General features: G+C 38.7%; 1 long non-coding RNA gene across 1 annotated transcript; it reads left to right on the top strand.

Annotated features, from left to right (window-relative positions):
* Nucleotides 1-3,548: 3,548 nt before the first annotated feature.
* LOC140746665 (uncharacterized) lies at nt 3,549-11,394 on the top strand. The gene is made up of 2 exons (XR_012102795.1): nt 3,549-4,138; nt 9,327-11,394. It is a non-coding gene; the product is annotated as an uncharacterized LOC140746665 (long non-coding RNA).
* The last annotated feature ends 2,583 nt before the right edge of the window (nt 11,395-13,977 follow it).

A 13,977-nucleotide genomic window follows, 5' to 3' on the forward strand; every position in this document is an offset into this window, starting at 1 on the left:
TTAGCCTCTGCTGAGCCGTCCTACGCGAACGGAACTGAACAGATTGTCGAAGCGATTCAATCACTGAAATCGGTAAGTACACATAGCTACTATGTGTCAAATTTTGACCCTAACATACACGACGTGGATTCGTGGTTTGAAGAAGTTGATAGGGCCAAGGTTGCAAATAGGTGGGATGAACGCGAGTGTCTTGCTCGCGTCGGTAAGTGCTTGAAAGGTGACGCAAGGTCATGGTTGGACGAGTGGGTTACCAATGACCGTTCATGGTCAAACTTTAAAAGGGACTTTAAATGTTTGTGCGCTAGGAGGGTGGACCGAGCAAACATTTTGTATGATGTAATGTCTACAAATTCTAACAGTTTTCGCACTTATGCTGAATATGCGCGCAAGACATTACTTCGATTACGGATAGTTAAGGGTCTTAGTGATGACTTGGTTACTGACATTGTGTTGCGAGGGGTTATGGATCCACAAGTTAAAGCAGCAGCTATAAACGCAAATTTAGCTCCACAAGATCTGGTAGGTTACTTGGCTACTTTTTCGAAACCAGTAAATGTAGATGCACGTGTCATGCGCTGTCCGGTTGCGCAACATAGTAGCAACAAGATGTCAGTTACCAAGCAATGGACTCAGGTCTCTGGGATCAGTGCAAAATGTTATTTATGTGGTGAGTCAGGACACAAGCAGTTACAGTGTCCTAAAAAGCCGAAACCTGCCACCGCCGGGTCCGCTACCGAGGCAGGTCCAAAATCGACCACCGCTAAGATCGATCGCTCTATTCCTTGTGCCTATTGTAAGAAACCAGGCCATCACATACGTGATTGCTTAGCAAAGCAGCGTTTGAATTCAGTTCCAGGTGGTGACTGATTGTAATGTCTTAAAATCCACCCAAAATAAAAAAAAAGAGACTTGTTACCGCGTGTGGCAAGATGGTGGATTTACCTACAGGATTTTAATTTCACCATTCTTTACCGAAAGGGCACCATGGTGCCACACGCGGACTACTTAAGTAGAAACCTATGTAATGTTAACAATATAAAACGCCCATGTAATTGGGTTTATATTTCTCAAGCAGGTAAAGAGGAGACTCAAACTATAATTTGATCATTTGAACAAGGTGAATTGGACGCGTCAAGGTATGAAAAACATAATGACATATTGTATTACTGGTATTCACGGATTGGTGAAGAGCCGAGGCTCCTTTGCTACATACCGAATCGTTTGAGCCTCCTCCGTATCTTTCATGGTGAGCGTAGCCATATAGGCAGATAAGGTAGTGAACCTAATTTTAAGTTATTTTTGGTTACCTGGTCTTAGGAAGTTTGTTACTTCTCATTATTTAACATGTATCGCCCACAAGCATATACTTAAAGCACCTTTACAGCTTATAGCATCCTGGGACAAGTTTGAAGTCCCCTTTAAAACCTTACATGTAGATGTCCTAGGGTTTCTTCCCGTTTCTAAGGGTTACGGGTTTGTTATGCTTGTGGTGGATGCATTTACAAAGTATTGTTTGCTGACATTCTTGAAACTAGTATTTAAACATGTAATGTCATTGTTCTGTACACCTAAGTTAGTAGTGTCAGATAGAGGACGTATGTTCGAATCGATGGGCTTCACTTCGTGGATGAAGATCCTTGGTGTACAGCTTTATTACATTACTTCTGAAATGGATAAAGCAAACGGGCAGGTGGAACGCTACATCTGTACAGTCCTGAACATGCTTCGCATCGCTGTAAACCATCGAAAGGCTAAGTGGGCCGAAGAATTGTGGCAATTACAAGTCATTGTAAACTTGATGAAGCAGAAAACTACGCAGAGTTGTGCTTTGAACCTCTTGACTGGCCCTGTAATCCGAACTTTGGGAAGCGAGACGGAAAATGCTCAGACAAAGGACGGCCGAACGGTTGAAAAGCACTGAAAGCCTCCTCGTTTTCCAGTATGGTGACATGGTGTTTGTTGTCAAGTTGGCCCAATCTCTGGGTAAACTGTATCCTGGCATGCGTGGACCTTATAGAGTAGAAAAGGCTCTCCTTAACCACCGATATGAGTTACAGTGACTTGCTGGGTTTTATGGAAAGTCCACTTACGCAGCTGCCCAGTATATGGTTCCATGGAAAGGTGGACCCCTGAGACAAGTGAAATGTTTTTTGAAGGTGTGTGTTCACCTTTATTACCTATGTTGGTACCTTGAGTTGTTCCTTAAAAAGCTTTTCGCGTTGCGAAGAGTCGTTGGGGGAGTACATACTCCTTTTCCCCCAACGTGAAAGCTTTTCGCGTTGCGAAGAGTCATCGGGGGAGTACAAACTCCTTTTCCCCCGATGTGAAAGCTTTTCGCGTGGCGAAGAGTCGTTGGGGGAGTACATACTCCTTTTCCTCCAACGTGAAAGCTTTCCGTGTTACGGAGAGTCGCTAGGGGGTTTCATGCGCCTTGCCCCCTGGTGTGAAAGCTTTTCGCGTGGCGAAGAGTCGTTGGGGGAGTACATACTCCTTTTCCCCCAACGTGAAAGCTTTCCGTGTTACGGAGAGTCGCCAGAGGGTTTCATGCGCCTTGCCCTCTGGTGTAAAGTTATTTCCTCGGTAGGGCCCATACCGAGGAACCTATGAATGGCTAGGCAAGATTTTGATAATCATGCCTATGTCACATAAGAATTATGCATGTTTCTAGATGTTTAACTTAGGTTTGTTACAAAAACCTTAAGTTAAACGATCTGGTCACTATTTCTTTCCTTTATTGTTTATTTGTAACAATCACTAACAAACTAATTTTGTTTATCAGTGACATTGGACTCTAGAATAACTTAATCTTTGATTTCAGCATTTGATGATAACATTGATGATGAAAACTTGAATCCAAACCCAGAAGTGATTGACTCCGATAAGGCGGGGCCATCTTCAGCACCTGACGGGACAGCTGGGCCTGTGCCGCGGCCACTTCCAACATCCTTGGAAGAAGAAGACTCCGTTGAAACAGCGGCCCCATCACTACACTCGCTGCCTCGGTTGATTCCTACATCTTCAGACGACGAGGAATAAGCCTGTCGTGACGCCAGGGTGTCAGGAGAGGCCGTGTTAGAGGGTAGACATAAAAATCAAGAATGGGTATAAAAGGCGGTGCGAGCACGCCGGTCGGTCATTATTATTCAAGACTTTGTGCGGAGCGGACCTCTTGTCAATTTTCATTAGAAATCTATTTATGTGTTAAATCTTTGATTGTTATTGTTTTAATTACATAATTCATATTAAATATCGTTTAGGTTATTTACCACGTGTATTTTTTTTTTATAAAAACCGCTTCTGATAGCTAATAATATCTAGTAAGTGAATGCAGCGAGTAATGGAACTTAAATAAACTCTGTTATTTAGCTTATAGCTTTTTCGTTCTATGGTTGCTGGTTAAGTGTTAGCGGTTGAGTTAGGCTGGTTAAGTACAGCGAGAGAATATTGACGAGATATAGAAATAAAGCTAGGTGCTCATTAAGTGACTAACGTTAGGTAATAGTAACTAGCGATCGAGTCATAATAGTTTAACATTTTATTATGAAACTAGTTACGTGTAAGCGACAGCCCTACACGTTAAGGCTGCATCGCGCCAGCCCTACACCGTTCTCACGCTGCATCGTGCTTGCGCTGCATCGGGCCTTCGCGGAACGGCCAACGCTGACGAGGCGCGCAGGTGGCCGTCCCACGCGCGGGTGGCCGTCCCACGTACAGGTGGCCGTCCACCATGGAATCAGTTCACCTCCATCGCGGAAAGTGACTCGACCTATCCCATCAATTTATTTTTTTAATTTCATTTTTGTTAAAACTTGTGTAAAATTTGTGTTAAATTTAAATAAAAATTTAATTTGTTCGCGAAATAGACTGCAATTATTTCCTCGACGCCCAGCTCCCATAACTGGCGCAGTCGAAAGTTCCCGGTTTGTGCGTGTTTCGGACTATCGCAATTAAACGAGGAACCCATAAGTGGCGCAGAACCCATAACTGGCGCAATCGAAAGTTCCCGGTTTGTGCGTGTTTCGGACTATCGCTATTAAACGGGAAACCGAACCATTGAACGAGATCCGGACGTCGGGGAACCCTGCTCAGCTCGCTACATCCAAAAATCGATGTGCAAATACGAGATGAAGCTACTTCTGTGAGTAATAAGTAGATATTAAGTATGTACCTATTGGTTGCAGCTCCTATACAATATATGTCCTTCCTATCCCTATAAATATAATTTTATTGAAAATTTGAGTGAACAGTGACATAAAATCTTTCAAGATTTTTTTATTACGAGCAAATAAGGGTAGTTCACCCAGTTCTCGTCAGGAAATTCGTAGATCTATACGAGACCGTAATCGTAATTTAGATTTATTTGTCATAGAAGAATCATTAAATATGACAGAAAATTCAATGCCAAGTGTAAGTGGAACGGCAATTTCTGCTTCTTTGTCAGACAAAACCGATAAAATTTTTAATGCTTTAAGATTAGTCCCTGAGTTTGATGGAAATTCAAATGTTTTAATTAGATTTTTAAACATATGTGATCAAATTGTATTAGCATATGTCGATCCGGCATCTGGAAATGAGTTAAATAATTATGCAGTGATAAATGGAATTTTAAATAAAATTAAGGGACCCGCGGCTAGAACCTTAGCTACGAATGGCATCCCATCGGATTGGAATGGAATCCGCGCAGCTCTTATTAATACCTTTTCAGATCATCGTGATGAATCTTCATTGTATAGCGATTTATCTATGTTATCTCAAGGTAATGACACACCCCACATTTTTTATGAACGAATTCAGAATTTACTCGGTACAATAATGACATATGTTGAGTTACATGATGATATTTCCACTACCGTTGAAGCTAAACGGACCTTATATAAAAAATTAGCTTTACAGACTTTCCTTAAAGGCTTACGTGAACCATTAGGCTCACGCATACGTTGTATGAGGCCTCCAACGCTTGAAAAGGCCTTGGAGTTTGCTCAGGAGGAATTAAATATTATTTACATGCAAAATAGAAATTCTTATTCACGAAAACTTACACAACAGACACCATCATTCAGAACTAACAATTTTAATCCTTTCTTTAATAAGCAAATTAGCCAGCAGTCACGCATGAATAATTCTCAGATGTTGCCACACTTAAATAAGCCTTATCAAGGTCCATCAAAAACCCAGCAAATGTTTAGGGCTCTACCACGATCGAATATGAGCACTGGTTTTAGGATACCACTTAGGGAAACTCACCCCACACAGCACCAACGCCAGGTCAGTAATCAAATGCACGGACAGCCTATGAGTGGCATTAGCCACCCCAAAGCCCGTACATTGCCACCGACTTCAATGAAACCTGACTGGAGCCGACAAGGTCAGTACCGTTCTCCAAATTATTACCAAGAAATTAATACTAATGAGTATGATAACTGTGATGACATTGACCATAACTTCGTCGATAACTATGACATGAGCTATGACACCCCATCTAACGTAGTTGAACACTTAGTGGGAAACGGTTACATAAATGACCAACAATTTATTGAACAGACTGACGAACAAACGGACGAAAATTTTTTGTCAGCTCAAATTTCAAGTGTCCCAAGATAGAATTAAATTTACAAAATAAAAGACAGCTTCCATACATTCAAATTCATAACCCACCTCTGAAATTATTAATAGATACAGGAGCAAATCAATCCTTTATCAATCCAGAAGCTATAGAAAGATACTATTCGGATTTACCATTATATTACGACCCTTTTATTGTGACAAATATTCATGCTTCTACTAGAAATGACTATTCCATAGAAATACCATGTTTTTCTGAAATTAATGACAATAACCCCGTAAAGCTTTACATTTATAGGTTTCACAATTATTTCGACGGTTTAATAGGTTGTGATTTATTAGAGCAGTGGCAAGCAAAAATTGATTTAGGCTCTCGCATACTTAACACACAGTTTGCAAAAAATAAAATCCATATGTTTGAATCTGGCAGTGTAAATTTAATAGAGGTGATAATACCAGCACAATCTAGCAAAATTATTAAAGTGCCAACTACTATAGCTAACGGTGAAATTATTATAGATAGACAAACCATTTGTGAATGTAGTATTGGTGATTGTTTGACTATTTCTGAAAATAGCCAAGCCTATGTAGAAGTTTCTAACCCTTCTAAAAATGATGTGATTTTCACATTGATCCAACCAATTTCTGCAAGTTTATTCAGTGAACAATCAGTTTCGGCCTATGATTTTTGTAATAAAAATAAAAATTTAGATCGCACTCAAAAAATTTTATCCAGATTACGAACTGATCATTTAAATAAGGAAGAAAGTGCAAATTTATTTGCCTTATGCAAAAAATATGCCGATGTTTTTTATGTAGAAAACGAGCCACTTACATTCACCAATAATATCAAACACCGTATAAAAACTACCGATGAATTTCCTGTTCATTGTAAGACATATAAATACCCTCATGTGCATAGAAATGAAGTACGGGCTCAAATAAAAAGTATGATTGATCAGGGAATTATCAGACCATCTAGTTCTGCGTGGAGTGCACCCATCTGGATTGTACCCAAAAAGGCAGATGCTTCGGGTAAGACTAAGTGGAGACTTGTGGTTGATTTTAGACGACTGAATGAAAAGACTATTGATGACAAATACCCCATCCCTAATATTAACGACATACTTGACAAATTAGGTAAATGCCAATACTTTTCGACTTTGGACCTAGCTAGTGGTTTTTATCAAGTGGAGACTCACCCTGATGACATACATAAAACTGCATTTAGTGTTGACTTTGCTCCCGGACACTTTGAATTTTTAAGAATGCCCATGGGTCTTAAAAATGCCCCATCAACCTTTCTGAGAGTCATAGACAACGTTTTACAAGGCTTACAGAATGAAATTTGCGTAGTTTACTTAGACGATATACTTGTATTTTCCACCTCACTACAAGAACATATAGTTAATTTACGTAAAGTTTTTGACCGACTTCGTCAATCCAATTTTAAGATTCAAATGGACAAATCCGAGTTTCTGAAACATGAAACACCGTATTTGGGACATATTATAACATCTGACGGAGTAAAGCCAAACCCTGACAAAATTAGTGCTATTTCAAAGTATCCAATTCCCAAAACTACAAAACAAATTAAAGGATTTTTAGGCTTGCTAGGTTATTACAGACGTTTCATACCTAACTTTGCAAGACTGACCAAACCACTAACTAGCTGTTTAAAAAAAGGTGCAAAAATAACCTTGTCTGAAGAATACATTGAATGTTTTAATCACTGTAAAACACTACTGACAAACGATCCGATATTACAATACCCTGATTTCACTAAGGAGTTTAATTTGACCACAGACGCATCAAACTTTGCACTTGGAGCTATTTTATCACAAGGACCTATAGGTAGTGACCGACCAGTAGCGTACGCATCCAGGACTCTTAATGACAGTGAATTAAATTATTCTACAATTGAAAAAGAATTGCTAGCAATTGTGTGGGCGACTAAATATTTTAGAGCATATCTGTTTGGCCGAAAGTTTAAAATCTTTACAGACCATAAGCCCTTGCAATGGCTCATGAACTTAAAAGAATCGAATTGTAGGTTGACAAGATGGAAATTAAAATTAGCCGAATATGACTTTACAGTAATTTACAAAAAAGGGAGACTTAATATTAATGCAGACGCTCTTTCTAGAGTTGAAATTCATAATGAAGATTTAAACTCAATAGCTGTTAATATCTCAACTTGTTCATCATCAACTGTTACCGCTCCAGATGATAGACCCTTTATAAGCCAATCGTCGACTGACACAGCACCAAACATAGAACCCTTAAGTAGTCCATGTTCCACAGTAACAGCAAACTCTCGTTTTTCTATTACTGACGAATTAATACCTGCGAATGACGTTGAAACTGTCAGATCACGTAGTGAAACCATGCATACCAGTAATGAAGATCCTGTACTTGAAATACCTATTGTCAATGACCCTTTGAATAAATATCATAAACAGTTAATTCTTAATATTTGTGAGCATCCATCTAACCGTAAACCAAAAGTCACAACACCTTTCAACACGTATGAAAAAGTAGTTACAGATATTTCAGCTAATAATTTTCAACAAGATTTAATAAATACAGTAAAAAATTTCATCGACCCAAAAATTCTAACTGCTCTTCTTGTAAATCCGCCTGAAAAAATGCTTACAGTTGTACCAATTTTGCAAGAATTCTTTAAAAATTCATCAATAAGATTAGTCCTAGTTAAGCATGAATTAGAAAATGTCAGCAGCTATTTTGAGCAACAAGATATTATACGCAAGTATCACGAAGGTAAAACGAACCATCGTGGTATCACAGAAACCTATTTATCCCTTTATCATAGATACTTTTGGCCTAAGTTAAAAGAATCTATAAGTAAATTTATAAATTCATGTACTACATGTAGTAGAGCTAAATACGACCGTCATCCAATTCGTCCAGAATTTAAAATTGTGCCACCTCCTAGTAAACCTTTTGAAATGGTACATGCAGATGTATTAACAATTAATCAAGAAAAGTACTTAACTGTAATAGACGCATTTTCTAAATACGCTCAAATATACAAAATATCTGATTGTACAGCCCCAAATATAGTAAAAGCTTTTCTTACCTTGTGCACTCATCATGGATTTCCAATTAATTTAACTACTGACCAAGGAACAGAATTTACTAATCAGGTATTTAGAGAATTTCTTCTGTTACATAATGTACACCATCACACTACTGCACCTTATTCTCCTAATGAAAACGGAATGATTGAACGTCTTCATAGCACCATACTCGAACACTTAAGGTTATTAAAACTACAGTATAAAAATGAATCCACTTCTACTTTAATGAATTATGCTATAATTGCCTACAATAGTTCCGTACATAGTTTAACAAAATGCAGACCCTTTGACTTAATATCTGGACATTTCGATCCGCGTGACCCTACTGACTTAAACTTAAATGAACGACTAATGCAACAATACATTCAAGACCATCGTCATAAAATGGATTTAGTATATAAAATTATTCACGACATTTCACAGACTGAACGTAACACACTTATGTCTCAACAGAATGCACGTAGAGAACCACAGATAGATTATGAAGAAGGACAAGAAGTTTACATTAGGAACCCGGTAGCTACAAGACAAAAAATTGCACCGCGTTACATACATGATAGAGTTATTTCAAACTTACCTGTACATATATACACTTCAAAGAAGCGCACACCCGTAGCTAAAAATAGACTGAAACGTAAACGCAAAACGTCTGGATTGTTACAGATGTCTGGTGATCCTGATACACCTGGCCCAAGCACAAGACATTCGACTTGACAGTTTAAATGATGGTCCTGGCATTCTTCCTTTCAAACTCGGACCTGCAAAAATAACCTCACATTATCACACCTTTTTACATGATATTAATTTTGATGAAATTCAGAAGCAATTAGATTTGACTAAAACTCAGTTAACTGATGTCACAAATAACTTAACTACTAGAGGCTTCGCTCTTTTTAAATATCAAATCATACACTTGTCTGACAAAATTAAGGAAATAAATTCTCAATTAGATACCTTTCTGCCAACAAAAAGAACCAAGCGTGGTTTAATCAATCCATTGGGATCCATAATTAAAAGTATTACGGGAAACCTCGATTATAATGATGCTTTACAGTATGAGCAAATGTTTCATATCTTACAGAAGAATGATGTAGATTTAGCTAATAGTTTAAATAATCACATAAGTTTATATAAGCAGATGTCTTTCCATCAAACAGAAATATTAAGTAATTTAAGTAGCAATCAAGTTAAGTTAGAAAAAGCTTTGACACGCTATATTAATACTACAAGTAATAATACTATACAGCTTACCCGTTATGTCCAATTGTCGCAAATATTAACACTTATAGCTGAAAATATTCAAGATTTGCGATTAGAGATAGATAGAATAGAAAATATTTTAGCGTTTAGCCGTACAAGTACCGTACATCATTCTGTTTTAAGTACTAGTAATGTAATTGATATGTTAAGCAGATTGAAAGATATATATAACCAAGATCAGATTATTAATTTAGTTGATGCTCGACTCTACTATGATTTAATTAGGTTAGGATGTTATTTCGTAGACAATAAACTCATTATTGTTCTTAAATTTCCCATTGTATCTCCATCAACTTATGACCTTTACCGTTTGTGTCCAGTTCCTAATAAGCACCATGAAGTTATAATTCCCCCATCTCCTTTTGTTGCAACCAACTCCAAGGAATATGCATACATGGAGGCAGAATGCCCGAAGGTCGACACCATATTCATATGCAAGCAACAAATGAGCTATCAAACCAGAACATCTCAGGACTGCATCAGCACACTAATTCATTTACAGAAAATAGATGAAACGTGTCACCCCACGCCTATTTTTCTGTCTCAGGAGGCTCTACTGGAGCTTGACGATCAACACTATATACTATCTTTTCAAACCCCCACGAAAGTACAAACGCTATGTGGACAGGAACGCCATCAAATCATCGAGGGTAGTTTCCTTGCTACTATACCGAGAACCTGCAGCATCAGAACAACAGAATTCACTATCACCAACGTCAACGATAAACTCCGTGGACAGCATTTCGAAATACTTACATTCACAAATTCTGAATTATTAGCCTTGTCATCTTCAAGGAATCGAAAAGCTCATTTCAACATAACTGCAATAGATCTTAATAAACTACATGTCATTGAAGACCAAATATCAATGGAAACTTCACCAAAAGTAACCGACGCCACTTCGATGAGTACTTACCATACTACTCTTCCTCTGTACCTGTTAATCCTACTGGGTACAATTGCTCTCGCTATTGCGTACATAAGGCGATACCGGCGAAATAGAAAATCAGAAGACATATCAAAATCGAATGTTGAAATATCTCTTCAACCGTGTGCAACCTCAAGTGAGCATCACTCGTCGACAGCTACACGAGAGGACAAGAAGGCCGCAATATTTGCACTAAACGTAGGCAAATAGTTGCTCAGCTGGGGCGGGAGAAGTTACGTGTAAGCGACAGCCCTACACGTTAAGGCTGCATCGCGCCAGCCCTACACCGTTCTCACGCTGCATCGTGCTTGCGCTGCATCGGGCCTTCGCGGAACGGCCAACGCTGACGAGGCGCGCAGGTGGCCGTCCCACGCGCGGGTGGCCGTCCCACGTACAGGTGGCCGTCCACCATGGAATCAGTTCACCTCCATCGCGGAAAGTGACTCGACCTATCCCATCAATTTATTTTTTTAATTTCATTTTTGTTAAAACTTGTGTAAAATTTGTGTTAAATTTAAATAAAAATTTAATTTGTTCGCGAAATAGACTGCAATTATTTCCTCGACGCCCAGCTCCCATAACTAACTGTGTCATGCATAAACAATATTATTATCTTACTAATTTTTGGGTTGAATTAAACAGATTTGTACAGGTATTAGATATTAGAGATATTAGAGAACTTAATCTTTGTTGGTATTATGCATAAACACCTGTTTGTCTATTGAGAAGCACACTATTTTCGATCCTCGTTTCCGTAAATGCGGTGGTGAGATGAGCTGAGTGAGATGAGTATTGTTAGTGCGAAATGTGATGAGACGTTGAAGTGGTGTTAGTTGTCATAAAAAGGAAATACCCTTGTTGCTGCAAACCCTATTTTACTTATCAGAGTTGCAAACATAAGATGAGCCATTACAGCCGACATCATATAAAATATTTTAATTTATTTCGGGTGTTCAATTTACCATACTTAATCTTACAATAGAACTTGATGGCTTCGGTTTGGGTTTTTAAAAAAATGTATCAAGTATTTTGTTAGTTTATTCAACAAAGCAGATTTAATTTAGTTTTCTTGTGGTGGGAATTCTAATACACAGTCTAAAATAACATTTTTGCAGTCAGGATACCCTTATATTAGCCGGATAACGAACACACTCGCTCTCTGAGATTTCTTATTTCAGATATATATTTGGCAAATAAAGATTGGGGTGTCTCCTGCTAGATGAAGTGATGCACTAGGAGTCTAGTAGAGTATGTGAACAACCTTAAATCAAGCCGGTAGCGCCCATAGGAGAGTCCTGGGCCTATGCACCCTGGGTAGAGAAATACTTTGCGTGGTCAAAGGCTATTTGAAAATATGTAATTCATCGGAAGTAGATCTATCATATGGAAATGGATGGAACTATTACCAGAGCAGAGATGAGAAGTAGTATCAGAGGTGAGGTGAGGTGAGATGAGGTGAGGCGAAGTGAGGTGGGGCGTCAATTGCGGCGCAATTGTGGTCGGATGGCCGACTGTGGCAGAGTTATTTTTAATCTGTGGTGCGGTGAGGCACGGTGCGGCGTGGCGGGAGAATGGAGTTTTGGCGGGAAACCAATTGTCATAATCGTCATTGTTATAAAGTATTTATGAAAATATATCATCTTCTGCAAATGTTTCTTTTATTGTGATACACTCAAGAAATATAGCTTTAATAATACATTATGCATAATTTTGTGGAAAGATGCATTAGGCATACAATTATTTAATACTGATCGTCCCGAGAGAGAACTTAGTAAACTTCCCATGTCCTTACCACTTTCATCGCAGTAATTCATTACATTATCATTTCTGTATTTAAGGGAACTGTTGTTTACATTTAATGAACTTGAGCTGACACACAGTGATGACTGAGGTTTTATTTGTGTAGAAGATGGAGGTGAAAGCCCACACCCCAGCTGTGACTCGCTGACACATTTGCAACCACATGACAAAAAATCACTTTCCAACAGTTGCAAACGGGCAGCATTAAACTTATTTAATTCTAAGAGGTCGGCCAGAGCCTGAGAGTGCCTCTCGACCAAAGCCTAAGCTTTCTCATACATGCAGGTCATCATCTGCAGTGAGGATTCTAAATTTGTTATTTCGGAATTTAGTGTCTGTGTTTCAGCTTCATATTTTAATCTATTGTTTTCTAATTCAATTGTACATGTATTAAGCTCTTGTAGTAAGTGCAACCTCTTCTTTGTGGTTGGCACAGTTTTCAGGAATTTCTTTTGAGTATTTAACAAAGTTTGGGTTTTATGTATATATCTATTGATTTTTACATATTTTTTTAACTTGTTTTTGCTGCATCGAGTAATCCCCTTCGTAGAGGCAGAATATATTGTATCATTGCCTGTTAAATCTACGATACTTATGTTGGGATTACTAGAAGCAGCAGTAACAGGGTTTTTTGTTCCTCGGACTTATGGGTAACCGATTCAAGCCTCATAATTTGTTGGTGGGCTTCATGCAAATGTTTTTCTAACGAGGATATGGTTTTCAATCATTTCTTTTCAATTTCAATTCATAGTCCTCACAACATTTATTAAACCCTTCAACAATACCTACAAGTTTATCCCGCTCTTCACATACAGTACTATACTGTAAGTGAATATCGGTTAATTTACTTCTTAACAATTTATTTTTATCAAGAATTTCCAACAGTTCCCGCTCGTTATCATCTCTCTCGTTATTCAGCTGCTCACACTTGTCCCTAGCAATCTTTAATTCCTGCAACGCAACCTGGAGCTGGGACTCCTTCTAGTTAGCGAACGCCTTGCGGGTCGTCATCGTTGCGTTATATGAACTAATTAACTCGGTTTACAGGTGAAACCGAGGCTAGTAATGATATTTAGTATGAAAGATTGCTCCGGTAAGTCTGACAGCGAGAGAGGTTATCAGTGTGGTATTCAGTGTGGTGTGGTTCGGGATCAAGTGTGGTTTGGCAAGGCTAAGCTAAAGGGCACTGGAGTCACACTGTCCGAATTCTTAACAAAGTATCGTCATGGCATCTTCATGCGGGCCAGACAGCAGTTTGGGATTCACAAATGTTGGACGCGGGACGGTGTCATCAACCTGGCACCTGACGGTTCGAGACATCGTGTG

This window comes from Epargyreus clarus, unplaced genomic scaffold (genome assembly GCF_041222505.1).
Source record: "Epargyreus clarus isolate Ecla_fem2 unplaced genomic scaffold, WU_Ecla_fem_2.2 ptg000013l, whole genome shotgun sequence".
Classification (NCBI taxonomy): Eukaryota; Metazoa; Arthropoda; class Insecta; order Lepidoptera; family Hesperiidae; genus Epargyreus; species Epargyreus clarus.